The sequence below is a fragment of the Mesoplodon mirus genome (genome assembly GCF_964341445.2).
Source record: "Mesoplodon mirus genome assembly, contig: HAP1_SCAFFOLD_513, whole genome shotgun sequence".
In the NCBI taxonomy this organism is placed as follows: domain Eukaryota; kingdom Metazoa; phylum Chordata; class Mammalia; order Artiodactyla; family Ziphiidae; genus Mesoplodon; species Mesoplodon mirus.
Window position 1 is genome coordinate 465,260 of NW_028295483.1, and position 16,588 is coordinate 481,847.

At 40.3% G+C, this 16,588-nt stretch overlaps 1 pseudogene across 1 annotated transcript in view; it reads right to left on the reverse strand.

The window, feature by feature from the left end:
- LOC309797413 (piwi-like protein 3) overlaps nt 1-13,195 on the reverse strand; it is a 34,860-nt pseudogene extending 21,665 nt beyond the window's left edge. The window contains exons 1-2 of the transcript in view: nt 12,876-13,195; nt 1,072-1,268 (exon numbers count right to left, since the gene is read on the reverse strand). The product of the transcript in view is annotated as a piwi-like protein 3 (transcript). The remainder of the gene's footprint in view (nt 1-1,071; nt 1,269-12,875) is intronic.
- Between the last annotated feature and the right edge of the window lie 3,393 nt (nt 13,196-16,588).

The following is a 16,588-nucleotide window of genomic DNA, read 5'->3' on the forward strand; positions in this document are numbered from 1 at the left end:
GTCTATTCAGATCCTTTGCCCATTTTTTAAAGTTGAGTTTCTTTTATTGAGTTGTAAATATTCCTTATGTATGTAGATACAAATTATTTACTACATGTGATTTGCAAGTATTTCCCCCTGTTCTGCCAGTTGTCTTTTCACTTTCTTGACAGTATACCTTAAAGAACAAACATTTTATTTGGTTAAGTCCAATTTATTTGTTTCTTTGGGCATTACTTGTGCTTTTGGTGTCTTATCTAATAAGGTTTATGCCTAACTCAAAGTCAAAATTTACTCTTATGTTTTCTTCTAAGAATTTTATATTTTTACCTCTTTTAGTTAGGTCTATTTTGAGTTAATTTTTTAGTGAATTTGAGTTAATTTTGTGTATCCTGTGATGAAGGGGCAGGTGAATATCCAGCTATCCCAGCAATACTTGTTGTAAAGACTGTTCTTTCCCTGATTGAATTATCTCCATACCCTTGTTCAAGTCAACTGACTATAAAAGTGAGGGTTAATTCATGGATTCCCTATTCTGTTTCACTGAGTTTTAGGTCTATACTTACACCAGCGTCACACTGTCTCGGTTACTGTAGCTTCATAATAAGGTTTGAAATTAGAAAGTGCGAGTCTTCCAACTTTGCTCTTCTTAAAGATTGGATTTAAGGTTACTTAGCCAAAACATCCTCTTATCAATTTAAGATTTCTGGTGTAGAGGGAGATTAAAAATAAAAGCTTCCTTCGAATGGAAATTTTCTAGTAGATTGTAATTAAGCACCAATTTTTAAAAATAGCTAGACAGAGAAAGGAAAAGAGAAATTTGGAAGATGCGTACTCTCTTGAGTGCAAGTGAGCGTTCAGAGCCAACAACTGAGTTAACAGTAGGCCTCACAAGAGCCTCAGAGTTTACAACTGACACATGTTCCTCTCCCATGCTGTACAACCAGATGAGAAAAATTATCCAGTGATTCTTGCCATTTTCATGCTATTTCTACTTCTGAATGTCTACATTTAATCATTCAAAAACCCTAGGAACATCTCTAATGAAAAAAAGTCAAAGTGATTGGATAGGTTTCCAAAAAGCAGACATACTTTGTAAGAACAGATGACCCAACTAATTTTTTAAGAATTTCTCTTTTGCATCTTCTCCTCTGGCTTTTTCACGAGTGTGTGATATTAAATCATAAGCAGTTTCCATTCGGAGCAGTTTATGGCTCACATCAGCACAGAGGGTAAGACCAGTTTCATATGGAAGAATGGAAGTAATATAGCCAGGCCAGATTTCCGATCTGCAAATAAGTTAGATGTGGGTGTCAAGATCCCAGCTCTGGACGTAAATCCAGGTATTAGGGAACCTAAACTCACTGTCTAAAATTGAGGCTTTTAGAGTCAGTTTTAATCTCTTATTTTTAATAATCTCTGGTCTTTTGAAGGATCTTCAAACAGAGATTTTTACCAGATACACTAGTTATAAGTAATACATCATCTTTGTTAAACCATTTTTATTATCACCTATGGGCTTAAACTATTATCTGTACTCAAATGTGAGGATATATATGATACATACATATGTAAATTATATACACGTATACCAAGGAGTAATACATACACAGAGACACAAGTGTGATGACTGACAATATTTTCAGAGAAATTACCCAAGTAATCAACCAACATACCTGCTCAATTTGAAGACCCATAAAGGACTTTGGGGCATTAGTGTGAAGAGGGCTTCCTTTTGCGTTTTGTGTATGTGTGTTATTTGCTTTGACACTGTGGTTAGGCTAAAGTAGCACTATTCTGGGTTTTCATCTTTGGCAACTATTTTCTCACCAAGAAGCTTTTTTATTGGGTTGATGCCAAATGAGTATTTGCCTGATTCTTCCTGTCCTGATTCTTTAACTATTTTCCTAGTTTGGACAGCCACAATTTCGTTAGTATGTGTTAATTTCACCCTTCAACGTGGACACACTTGAAGCGAAGTGAACTCCCACCACACTGATGGTAGACTCCATCTGAGCATGCTCAAAAGAGCACAGAAGTTTGTCCATGGGGAGGGTAGTATCAGACGCTGATTGACAGTATCTGTGTTGTAGAACAACTTAAGGGAAAACACATACGGTTCTTACCCTTTGCTGCTCCTGATAATAGGCAATGGCAGGCTCTGGATCACAATGTTTGAACCCAGCAGGAATAGTTTTGCACTCTATGTGGCATGACTAGGATAAGGGGTATATGTATCTTATCTAGCTTGTATCTTCTTTTCTATGCTACACAAATACAAGGCTGTCACTTTCTGAGACAATAAACTTTCTCTGGATGTGACAGATTCAAAGCAGATGCCAAATTAGAAACATTTCTGAATTAGGTGATTTGGGTGCCTTGACCAGGTTTAAGAAACAAAACTGTTTTTCTTCTTGGTTTCACATTTAAACAATATGTGTTAGTCTAAACTATATGACCAAAAATAGAACTACTAAAATAACAGGCCCTGGGCTTCCCTGGTGGCTCAGTGGTTGAGAGTCTGCCTGCCGATGCAGGAGACACGGGTTCGTGTTCCGGTCCGGGAAGATCCCACATGCCACGGAGCAGCTGGGCCCGTGAGCCATGGCCGCTGCCCCTGCCGTCCGGAGCCTTTGCTCCGCAATGGGAGAGGCCACAACAGCTAGAGGCCTGTGTACCGCAAAAAACAAAACTAAATAAATAAATAAATAAAATTACAGGCCCTTATCATTATTATTTTGATATAATAAATAATAGAGGGATATTGTTTTACTACTAATTACCAGCATTTAGTAACGACAAGCTAAACATTAAGCCTTTAGGAAATTTGTGAACTCCTTCATTTCTTCCAATAAGTCTGTCAGATTGGTACCAGTATTTATCACCATTGATGAAGAAACTCAGTTTCAGAGGAAGACACTGAGGCACAGAGAGGTTGAAAGGAACTTGTCCATAATTGCCCTAGCTGCTATGCTAGTCTGCTTCATCAACCACTATCACCACTATCACATTTACTTAATTGGGCTCTAGATTCAGATAAACAACTTTTCCTGGTTGCAAGGAAATCATTTAACAAGCCCAGATTGCAATGCTTGAAATGCAAGTCTGAGCCCAAATCTTAGAACCCCAAACCATGTGATCACTAAAAATACTGAGTATCTATTCTGCGCTGTATAATAGGAGTTTGCTTTTAAAATAACAGGTCCTATTAGGAATAAGTGTACAAATGACATTCTAGGAGGGAATATATCCAACAGGTGTTTTCAATTCCTTTAGTGGCAATGAAAATGTATGAAGGCATTTCCTGCAATACTAAATGAGCTGATTTGCTTTTGGTGGGTGAACACTGAACTTTGCTTACAAAACTTAACCTGAAAGCATTTTCTAAGTATACTGCTATTACTCTACTAAAAGTTAGCCTTGTTATCTCCTTTAACAAACAAGAATGGTAAGACACAGTCTCAGTTAGTATAGTATGGATAAATCATTTTTGGTGTTGGGTAAACTTGTACCTTAATGAGTGTCTTCAATTTTGGGAAGACATGAATTCAGAATTGCCATTCTCTATGCACATTATTGCCATCTAAACTAATTCCAGCAAGACATAGCTATAGTTAGGTAGATCCTTTCATAAAATGATGCAGTCACTCAGGAATACTTTATAACGTAAAATGACTGGACAGTCAGTAACCAATGAATTATCCTAATGCTGATTCATCTGAGAGGTCCTTTATTCCAATGACTGCTGTTGCTATCCTTCTCTTTTCCTTTTGGGATTAAGAACTATGCACAAAGTCTTACTTACTCTAAGGTTCACCTTGTACCTCTCCTGTCACACAACTCATCATTTTCCCCATCATATGCCACCAAATGCCAAAAAAAATCTGAGCACTCTGCGGTCATGGCACAGGTATTTCTAAAGAGATGAACACTTGTTCAAAAATCATTAATCTGAGAATAAATATATGGGGAAATGATTGGAATCAACTGAAACTATGAGAGGCCAGCAGGGCAGATATGTGTGTGTCTGTATGTGTCTTAAAGAATAATGTTCTCTATGAGAAAAAATGCTTTAGTGCCCCAAAACTTAATCCAATTAATATCCTGGAATATATTTCAAGACCACTTGTATATATGTGCATGTACATAATTTCAGCATTGTATATTGTTTGTGTTATGTTCTCCCTTCTATTCATGGGAATATGTTGCCTTTAAAGCTTAACTTTTCTTGTCGATTTTGTACATGGATGAAGGTTCACACAATAAGATAACTTCAAGGATTTCTTTCTCCAATACCATTGATATGAATTCCTATTACTTAATTTCTTTTTCATTGATTTGCAGATGACAGTCCAAGATAGTTCTGCCAATGGAAATCACAGGACTACCAAGTATGGCAAAGACTTTGGAACAATTAGAGTGTGTTTTCATGGTCTGCATCAGAATTCTACAGATGGCTTTTGGCTGAATTGGCAGTGAAATGAGAATGGAAAGTTAGTGTATCAGTTACTTTTCAGTTTGGTATTTTTTCTTTTCTAGTATTCTACTATGTATTAGAAATTACATAAAAATCAGGAGAAGAGAAATGGTTAAGAAAAATATAACCTGTCATGTTAACGACATTCAGCACTTACCTAGACTCACAGGTACCACGAGAGAACATGAGAGCTGGCTTGTGAGAGCTCACTTTGTTCTAATTCCCTCATTATATTCATGAAAAGCTTTGAGGCTCAAAGAAGGAAGTGACCCTGCCAGAAGCATACCATGAATCAGTGATGAAAGGGAGACTCCTTGGCTTCTGTAGAGCCATGTCTCTGTGCACAAGGTGTTAAAGAAGCATTAGTTAAGTGCCCCTTTACCTAACAACGTGGAGCTTAATCATTGGGTTTGGGCTTCTTGTCTCTTCTTTTCTTTTGCTTTCTCTTTTACATCCTTGGGGGCCTTAGGTTTTAGTTGCTCTCTTGAACTGGATTTAGAAGACATTTATTTTCACTAGCCCTTATTTTTTTGGGATTGTTGGCTGAATTTTTAAGAAGTTGGGGAAGGATACTGAACTGCCAAAAGTTAACAGATTATTGGCAAAGAAATAACAATAATTATAATGCCAATTTCTCTGGGTATTCCCTGTGTACTTTAGGGGTAGAAATAGTATTTGAAAAGTGATTTCAAAACGTGCAAATATTACCTGTGGGACATAACCTACTGGTTAAGACCACTAACTCTGAAATTAATTTGCCTGGATCTTTTTCCCCCAGCTTTACCACTTATTAGTGGTGGGACTTCAGGAGTGTTTCTTCTTTGTTTCACTTCCTTTTTAAAAAACAAGGGGTTAATAACCTCACCCATTCTACAAAGCTGTGGCATGGAGTTAATACATGTAGAGTGGTTAGGAATCTATGCCACTCTTAAGTCTTTTAAAATCAACCTTACTATTGTTGTTACTATTATTATTATTTCGTTAGCTGTCCTTGAAACAGTTTGCCAGCAGTACTCACTTGTTTTTCTTTTTGTTGTATATTCTCTAAGCATTCTACCAAACCCTAAGTGGCTGGTTTCAGATATTTTACACCTCTTTACCTGTTTGTCACAGCAAAAGTAAAAGGACTTTGGCTCACCTTGATCAAATGAACCAGAACTTTGGTTTTCTCCCATTCATACACACTGGTAAACAGATGTGAAAAAGCGACTCCATGGGGCTTTCAGTCTGGAGCCAAACATCCAGGCTCTGTGTAACTCAACACTATTATGAACACATGTGGGTCCCTTAGGTCCCAAAAGAATCTCAACTAAGCCCATCATTATTTCAGGAATATGAAGAATGCTTTTTGTGAAGTGGTTGAACATAACAGAAATACAAGAAAAGGCAGAGATGTTTCGTATCACAGCTTTTTGAGAAATGCTCAGAGCTCTAAGATGTAGCTGACAATTTCCGCATCAGGTAAAGCTTTCAAAGTTACCAAAAATTTCACCATAAATATGTTTTTTCATCAATGGCAATAATGTGGTGACTCTATTGCTCAATTCCACACAGCATCAGCATTAAATACATGAAAAGGGTAAGTTAAAATATCTGTATGATTGCTTCTGACATAACACTGAGAGCTCTTTTATTTAGGTACTCCATCAGTTATAATGTGGAACATTAAGACAAATTATTTCTAAACACTAACAAGCAATGTAGCAATAAGTGGCAGACAATCAAGGGGAATTTTGCCATAGCATGGTGTTTATTTTGGTACAAGCAAGAATGCAAATCCAAAGGATGTAATTTAGAGGAAACTCTTCCTGTCTATTCTCTAGGAACTAGAACAGGGAGAATGAGAAGATGATTGTGGGTAAGTCAAACCGTTTTCTCCTAATTACAGCTGAATAACTGGGAGCAAACTCCCATGGAAAGTTGTGATCTGCTTGAAGAGAACTAGGAGGGTGCCCTGGTTAGGGTCTTCCATATACAGTTATTCAAGCTCAGACTTGATCGTCTGTCAGGGATGTTACAGTAGGGAGAGTTTTGCTGTAGCTGTGAGACCAGCAAGATCACTTCCAACTCTAAAACCTACAATTTGAATCACCAACACCAGCCGTCATTAAGCACGACCTCAAATAACTCCAAATCTGTTCATCTACTCACATCTTCTTTACCCAGTCAACAGACCTCAAGTGATTACTACATGCCAGACACAGTTCTAAGACACAGAATAAGAGATAAGAAAAGTAACAACCTCTGTCACTGCGGGGCTTGAGTTCTTTGGGAAGAAGTTCATCTAAATACAAAGAGACACCAAAGATAATATTTGTTTTTATTATTATTCTGTGAAAGAAGTAAGGTAATCTGATAAATTGGGACTGAGTTAGGCTCGTAGGACAATCAAGGAAAAAATATCTTTAAGAGATGAGTGCCAAATAGAAAGGAATCATTTATGGACAATTTTTCTGTAAATATTATTTCCAAGACATGGGAACAGCAAATACAAAGGCCTTGAGGGAAGATGAAGCTTAACTACAATCAAGGAACAAAAGGAAGCTACAAGGTAAGGTCAGGAGATAACCACACAAATTTATACCAGCTGGTCCCTAACTTCAAGTCTACGTGTATATATTCTTGAGGTGAGTTAAGACATATATATCATCCAAAAAACAAAAACAAGTTGACTCCAAAATTACCCTGGAAATTCTGAGTGAGAGTCTTTACAAAGGCACAACCATATTAAAGATCACAGCCATCATTCTCCAAACTCCACTCTGGCCGTCACTTGCAGGCATTTAACAGGGGTGGATTAATTTCCTCTCTAAAATATTGTGCAGGAAGAACAAACATCCTGGCATGTCTGCACCGTGCACCTAGTGTCTCACAATTGAAAAGTAGCTGGAGCTCACCCTGCTGATGGCTTTGCCGGTTTTTGTTTTGTTTTGTTTTGTTTTGTTTTTACCTTTTATTAAGAGTCCCATCTCTTTTAAGAACTGGGATATATTTTTTGAGGGAAATAAAGTATAGGAAAATTCAATGGACAGAGATCATACTGTACTTGACTTTTCTGTTCTTTGCTACATTTGTCGAGACAAACGTCTGTTCTTAGCCTTTTTTAATGGCTCTGTTAAATATAACGGACACACGGTACACTGCACATACTTAAAGAACACAATTTAAGTTCTGAACTATGCATATACCCATGGAACTGCCAACACAATCAAGAAAACGAACATATCCATCACTTGCAAGTGTTTTTATGCCTCATTCATAAAGCCCCTTTTCCCCCCTCACATTCCACCCCTCCACATCCCCAAATGGCCACTGATATGCTTTCTATCGTTATAGATGTGTTTGCATTTTTCTAGAAATTTATATAAAGGGATTCACACAGTGAGGACTCTTTTATCTGGCTTCTTTTACTCAATGTAATCATTTTGAGAGTAATTCATATTTTTGTGGCTATCAATAGTTTATCACTTTGTTTTGCTGAGTAGTGTTTCACTGTATGAGGATACCACAGTACGTTTATTCATTCGCCTGTTGATGCGTGCTTGAGGTTGTTACAATTCTGTCTATTAAAAATAAAGATGCTATGATGATCCATGTACAAGTCTTTGTATGAACATATACTTTCATTTTTCTTGCATAAATATCTAGGTGCAGAAAGGCTGGATCATACGGTAGGTGTATGTTCAACTTATAAAGAAACAGCCAAACTGTTGACTGAAGTGACTATGACACCTTCCTTCCCACTGGCAGTGTAAAAGACTTCCAGTTCCTACACTGCCTCACCAATAAGTGGTGTGGTTGGACTTTTCTAATTTTAGACATTCAATAGGAATGTAGTGGTATCTCCTGGGGCTTTCACTTTCATTTAGCTAATAATTGATTACAGTGAGCAACTTCCTGTGCTTATTTGCATCCGTACACCTCCTTGGCAGGATCTCTTTTAAAATATTTTTACCCATACTGTTAATTTTTAAAATTTTTTCTAATTACTGAGTTTTGAGAGTTCTATATGTGTTAGAGATACAAGTCTTTTCATGTATATAATTTGTAAATATTTTTTTCCAACCTGTGGCTTTTATTAATAATGGCTTCCAAAGATGAAACCCAATTTATCACTTTTTTTCCTTTATGGATCTTGTTTCTGGTATCATCTGTAGGAAATCTTCACTTAACTCAAGGTCAAAAAGATTCTGTCCATGTTTTAGAGATTCATGTTTTCATCTACATTTAGTTAATTCTTTATATGGTGTGAAGTAGGGATCAGAGGTCATAATTTTGCATATGGCTATCTATGCACAATATCCGTGTACTACATGCTTCTAGCATCATTTGTCAAAAAGACTATCCTTTCTCCTCTAAATTGGCTTTGAACCTCTGTTGAAAATTCAATTGTCCTTATATGTGTGGATATGCTTCTGGGATCTACATTCTATTTGATTGACCTATTATATCTGACTCTTGGTTATAATATATTCTTCCACTGATTTCTTTTCACTTGCTCATGTAAATAGTCTCCCAGTAATATAGCCTTTCCATTTGACTGGACATATCTAGGTATACCTGAAATGCATTTGATAAATCGATGGAATTTGCACTCAAACTAGGGTTACTTTCCAAAAACACTTAAAATGTTGAGGTGTATAAACGATGTATTCTACAGCCTTCCTGCCTCAACCAAGTGTATGTTAACACATCCCCACAAGCTATTTTGCATGTGTATGGGGCTGTAGAGTCTGGGGAGTATGAGAGCGGTATGTGCTGTCTATCCCAAAAGATCATCATAGGAGGCAAAGGAAACATTAAGGAAATAGATAGGAATAGTCAAATGCCAAATGTCAAAATATTTCTCATGTGTTTTTAATGTTTAAATTGAGATAAATAAGCAAATTATAAAATACAAAACTTCAGAGAATATTTCAAAATGCTCTTTTTTGCCAGATGCAACAAGATACTAGGAATAAATAGAGGAATTTTCTGGAAACAGCTTGTCTTTCCTTTTTTTATCACCATCGAGTGATGGGGTTGTATTTTATTCAGTGTCTTGTACATGTGGGTGCGAATAAAAAGGAACTTCTCTCAAAAAGAGAAATGAGCAAAGAATATGTGTTGTCAACTTGTCTAAAGCATTTTTTCATGTTCTGACTCATTTTTCTTTGTATTGGCATTTCAAGGGATTTTGGTTTTTAATTTGACTATTCAAAAACCTTGATAACTTCAGTGAAACTCCATGAAGATAATATAAACAACTGTAATGGAAAATGAAAAGATGATAATAGCAACCAGCACTGTGATATTTCTTGTCAGTGTTCTTTACTATTTAAATAGTAACAAATCCCATATTAATTTGTCTTTTCGAACTTTGGCCTTTACTTTGGTGGAATAAGTTCCTTTTGCTTTATTATCTGTTTGCAATTAAAAACAATTAATGACCATACTTTGATATGATCATCTTAGAGTTGTATAGAGGGAGGATAGTTATGCAACTACTTATATATCTATGGGTTCAAAGAAGTTTAAAGGCTTGATATTTGAATCCTGTGGAATGCAGCCTCCTTTCCCAGAGGGAAATGAACATATACATGTACTTAATGTAGTTTAAAATAAAGCAACACCTGTTCGTAGAGGCACCTTCTATTTCAGGCATGTTTAGGCATAGGGAAGGGGAACAACAGCTATAAAATATAATTCTTGTCTATAAGGAGTTTACAGTTTAGGGGGGTTGAGGGCTCTCAGTGACTCAATGAGGATGAGCCTGATGCACGTGGCTACAAGGTCACTCTTGAATAAAGTCTGCTTTAGGAAAGACCAGCCTACTCTTATTCTGTTAACCTCTTTAATGTGGTGTCCAATAAACCTGAATATCAAGCTCAAATGCCACTTTAGAAATGTTTCCAGGGGTGCTAACAGCCAAGAAGTCAATATGATTCCTATACACTTGACACAACTCACCAGAGGTCTTGAATTCGGTGAGCATATTGACCTCTTTTAAGAAGGATCACCACTTAAACTTCAAATGCTAAACTTCTAAGAGAATGAAGTAAGTAATAAGTGATATTCAGGTTCAGAGGTGGAAGAGAAAAGAGGTCTCACCTTGAGTAGAACATTTTGTTGGATTCTCCAAAGTGGCAAACAATAAGGAGAACATTAACCAACTAAGACTCTGAATAAGTTGATAATTAAGATGAAAGCCTCAGATGGAGGTCATAATGTCCCCTAGATTTAAGGATACACTTAGGCTGAAAGGGAAACTATTGAAAAAGATATAGAAAATGCTAAATATTTCACAAAAAATTTATTAGAATAAAACAACTTAGCAAAGTTTGCAGAGTAAGAAATCAACATATACACATCACTTGCATTTCTGTACATTAACAATGAACAATCTGAAAAAGAAATTAGGAGAACAGTTCCATTTACAATACCATCAAAAAGAAGAAAATAATTAGGAATAAGCTTAACGAAAGACATGAAAGACTTGTACACTGAAATCTACAGCATTGGGCTTCCCTGGTGGCGCAGTGGTTGAGAGTCCACCTGCCGATGCAGGGGACACGGGTTTGTGCCCCGGTCCGGGAAGATCCCACATGCCACGGAGCGGCTGGGCCCGTGAGCCATGGCCGCTGAGCCTGCGCGTCCGGAGCCTGTGCTCCACAACAGGAGAGGCCACAACAGTGAGAGGCCCACGTACCGCAAAAAAAAAAAAAAAAAAAAAAAACAAACAAAAACTACAGCATTATTGAAAGAAATTAAGGAAGACATAAATAAATGGAAAGATACCCCATGTTCATGAACTATTGTTAAAATGTCCATATTATACAAAGCTATCTACAGATTTAATACAATGCCTATCAAAATCCCCTATTTTTGCAGAAATAGAAGAAACGACCCCAAAATTGATATGTAACCACAAAGGACCCTCAATAACCAAAGCAAACTTGAAGACCTCACACTTTCTTTTGAAATGAAGTTTTCTTGTTATTGTGGGTTAAAAATCCAAAGTCCTAAATGTCCATAAATTATCCTCCCAAATTTATATTTTGGTTCATTCTCAGTGACAGGGCTTTCGGTACCTGAGCGGCATTGAGGGTTCCTTCAATATCTGTAGCTTGGACTTCTGTCACTGACATGGTGTGGGTATCTCAGAGCCTTGGTTGTTTTATCAGTTTATCACGTCCCTCATGAACAATGCTCAGGAAGGCCCCACGCTTGCTTGGTTTCATGCTCTGCTACTGCTGTCTTGAAATTCTTAATAATTTTATCTTTGAACTTACGTTTTGTAAGGAACGTTTATGGGACGATAAAATGTACGCATGAGCAGAGGAGACACGTGCAATATGTGTGCCTGCCACCATTCCTGCTGCCCCTGCACATCTAGTTTTTACCCTGCTTATGGTGTGCTTTCCATGACATGCTGACTTGCTACCATTTGGAGTCTTACTGAGTTCCACCAGAGTTCTGTGCTACTGGTCACATCCAAGACTAAGTGAACATGTTAACAGCTTCGGGAAGCCATGCTTTCCATCTGAATATGAAATTACTTCTAACAGAGAAAGGAAGCAGTTCTTTTTTAAGAAACAAGAATGTCTAAGGAATCTTATCATATCCTTTCTTACTCGTGTTACCTCCCAATATTAGCCAAACACATCTGCTGAAAAAGATGACATATATGAAAAAGAGAAGAGAGAAAAATATGCTAACGGATTCCTAATTACCCAAATGCCCCATATCTGTTTCAGTAAGTATCATTATATATTATGGAAATTTTTCTCAGTGACAGAGAAAGACATCCTGGCTGAACATCCCTCTGCCCATGACACAGAGATGATGGTCTACAGCTACCTTGAAGGCGTTGGAGCCCACTTTACCCGTCACTAATATTAATGGAGGACAAAACTTCATATTCCGTTTGCTCTGTATTTGTTACAGCACTTCTTCCCTTCATTAAAATGGATGGCCCATAATTCAGTCTGTAGTGTGTGTATCATTGGAAATTGAACAAATTTTTGTTGGTTTTATTAATGCCATAGGTTTCTAGGGAGGGTCTACTCAATAACTAAGTCTAGTTTCACAGTTACAAATAAATTATGATGTAACTTTGCATAAATTAAGTTCATCATAAAGGAAGGATACTGAGAGCTGCTACTACCCCTTCACTGAGGGGCTCTTGTAAAGCGCTAAATAAAACAACAGAGGTGTATATGAGTGCATATATTTTCTATATTTGTACACACTTAAAAAGAACTCTTACAAAATGCATTATAAAAACCTTGATGCTGTGTGTCCCTAGTTCCCAGCTCTCTCATTAAAACTATTGAAATGAACAAAATGTTATCTATTAGGATAGCTATCAGAGTACTCCAAATACTACTTCTGCCCTGAGCAGGTAGTCAACGTTAGGAATCTGGTACCATCCAGTCACCTCCCACTTCCTTCCCCAAAGGAGAGGGAGGTGAAGGTCCCATCCCATGCCATGGTGTTCTCTGCCCCAACCGCATGCTGCTCCCTGCTGCTGGAGAGGCCAACAAAAGAAGTGCTGGGTGAAGACCACCAGCCCAAATCACCAGGCTCACTGATGGCTGGGAAGGAGCTGCAGCGTGAAAAGTCTTCACGCATCCCATCAAAAAGCTCCTCTTCCCTGGTATCTACCAGCAGTAGGCCCTGCAAGGGGGATTCCCCTGCCGCTTTTTCTGCCACTGCCAGGGCTGAGGTCACTCCCATCAGGGATCGAGGCACTGACATGGGATCAAGGTGAGCTGTCCCCTCCTAAGCTTCTGCGCTTAGCTGCTGCCAAAAACCCAGGCACCTTGGAGAAGAACACTGACTGTCAGTGGAACAAGATCCTGAATCATATTAAGGACAGTCAAGGAAGACTGCAGTGCCCCTCAGCCTGCCCCTTCTCTCTCCCCACCTGCCTCACACACTGCAGACTCCCTGCCCACGGCCACTCACACTTTGCAGGTCCCTGCTGCTACCACCGCCTTGGCCGACCTATATTCCACGTCCCTCATCCTGTCTGCCCCTCCACCTTCCCCAACACCTAATATTGATCAGGAAACAAGATACACAGTCCCTAAGCTGCCAGTCCTGCTGATTCTCTTCCTCCTTCAGCTTCTGATCCCATTTTGGGAATTCCACTAAAGAAGAATGAAGGACCTTTTCATTCAGTCACAGCCACACACCTCTTATTTCTGAACTCCCCACACCTCCTAGCATCCAGGCTTTCTCCTTCCAGCCACCATTCCACGAAAAGGAACCCCCAACACCTGTTTGTGTAGATTCTAGCCCCCCTTTATACTTACTTACCCCTCTTCCAGTCCCTACCATCAATCCCCCTATTTTAACCGGGCGGCCAATAAGTTCTATGGGAATCCCTTCCACCAGCATGGCCACGGCATCGGGAAGTTTCACCTTCCAGTCTACTGCACACTCTGATTTATACATGGACACGACAGCCTCTTTCCAAGCTGTAATTTTTAGGTCTCTCCCAGGTTTCAGGGTGGAGCAGAGGCACCCTGCAGGGGTAAGAGTGTCCATCACCGCACATCTGCCGATGGTGCCCTAGGCCACCCCAATTTTAACCATCCTTTTGGCCCCCAAACCAAACCACAGCCCATATTTGGGACCACTCATGGGCAGCAGAGGGCCTCTCCCCCTGGTGTTCCTGTTTTCCCAGCCCCCCCATTTACGGCTTCAGCAGAAAAAGCTCTGACAAGGAACCTATGGACAACATACCTCCTTCCCAGGTTGTCATTTTTCATTCGACTCCTGTTTTCTCAGTCCCACATTTATGCCTTCAGCCAACAGAAGCTTTGACACTGAACCTAGGGACACCACACCTCCTGCCCAGGATGTCATTTTCATTTAGATCCTGTTTTCACCAGTCCCCCATTTATGGCTCCGAGGGCAGTAGCTGTGACACTGAATCTATGAACACCACATCTCCTTCCAGGCTGTTATTTTCCAGTCGGCTCCTGATTTCCCCAGCCCCCCATTTACCGCTTCAGCAGGCAGAAGTTCTGACAGTGAACCTATGGAAAACACACCTCCTTCCCAGGCTGTCTTCTTACATTGGGCCCGTGTTTTCCACAGCCCCCAATTTAGGGCTACAGCAGACAGAAGCTCTGACACTGAACCTATGGACAACACACTGCCTTCCCAGGCTGTCATTATCATTGGGCTCCTGTTTTCCCCAGCCCCCCATTTCCAACTTCAGGAGGCAGAAACTCTGACACTGAACTTAGGCACACCACACCGCCTTGCCAGGCTGTCATTTTCGACTCGGCTCCTGCTTCCCCCAGCCCTCTATTTATGGCTTCAGCAGGCAGAAGTTCTGACGCTGAACCTAGAGACACTACACATCCTTCTCAGGCTGTCATTTTCCATTCGGCTCCGGTTTTCCCAGTCCCCCATTTAAGGCTTAAGCAGGCAGAAGCTTTGACACTGAACCTATAGATAACACACCTCCTTCCCAGGCTGTCATTTTCCATTCGGCTCTTGTTTTCCCAATGCCCCATTTACAGCTGCAAAAGGCAGAAGCTCTGACACTGAAACTGTGAACACCACACCTCCTTCACAGGCTGTCATTTTCTCTTTGGCCCCTGTTTTCCCCTGGCCCCCATTTAGGCTTCAGCAGGCAGAAGGTCTGACATTAAACCTATGGAAAACACACCTCCTTAGGAGGCTGTCATTTTCCATTGGGGTCCTGTTTTCCCCAGCCACCCATTTCCAGCTTCAGGAGGCAGAAGCTCTGACACTGAACTTATGGACACCACACCCCCTTCTCAGGATGTCATTTTCTATTTGGCTCCTATTATCCCCAGCCCTTTATTTACAGCTTCAGCAGGCAGAAGCTCTGACACTGAATCTATGGACAACACACCTCCTTCACAGGCTATCATTTTCCACTAGGCTCCTGTTTTCACCAGCCCTGCCTTTACGGATTCAGCAGGCAGAAGCTCTGACACTGAAACTATGGACAACAAACCTCCTTCCCAGGCTGTCATTTTCCATTCGGCTCCTGTTTTCCCAGCCCCCCATTTACGGCTTCAGCAGGAAAAGTTCTGACAAAGAACCTATGGACAACATACCGCCTACCCAGGTTGTCATTTTTCATTCAACTCCTGTTTTCCCCAGTCCCCCGTTTATGGCTCCGAGGGCAGTAGCTGTGACACTGAACTTATGGAAAACACACCTCCTTCCAGGCTGCCATTTTCCAGTCGTCTCCTGTTTTCCACAGCCCCCCATTTACGGCTTCAGCAAGCAAAAGCTCTGACACTGAACCTATGGACAGCACACTTCCTTCTCAGGCTGGCTTCTTACATTGTTCTCCTGTTTCCGCCAGGCCCCCATTTCCGGCTTCAGCAGGCAGAAGCTGTGACACTGAACCTACGGAAAACACACCTCCTTCCCAGGCTGTCATTTTCCATCTAGCTCCTCTTTTCCCCAGCCACCCATTTAGGGCTTCAGCAGGCAGAAGAACTGACACTGAACTTACGGACAACACACCTCATTCCCAAGCTGTCATTTTCCATTAGGATCCTGTTTTCCCCAGTTGCCCATTTACGGCTTCAGGAGGCAGAAACTCTGACACTGAACTTATGGACACCACACCCCCTTCCCAGGCTGTCATTTTCTATTTGGCTCCTATTTTCCCCAGCCCTCTATTTACAGCTTCAGCAGGCCGAATCTTTGACACTGAAGCTATAGAAAACACACTTCATTCCAAGGCGGGCCTTTTCCAATGGCTCCTGATCAACCCTTCCCCCCATTTATGGCTTCAGCAGGCAAAAGCTCTGACACTGAACCTATGGACGACACACCTCCTTCTCAGGCTGTCTTCTTACATTGTTCTCCTGTTTCCGCCAGCCCCCCTTTTCTGGCTTCAGCAGGCAGAAGCTCTGACACTGAACCTATGGAAAACACACCTCTTACCCAGGCTTTCAATTTCCATTTGGCTCCGGTTTTCCCCAGCCCCCCATTTGTGGCTTCAGCAGGCAGAAGCTCAGGCAGTGAACCTATGGACAACACACTTCCTTCCAGGCTCTCATTTTCCACTCGGCTCCTGTTTCCACAAGCCCCCCATTTCTGGGTTCAGCAAGGAGGAGCTCAGACACTGAAACTATGGACAACAAA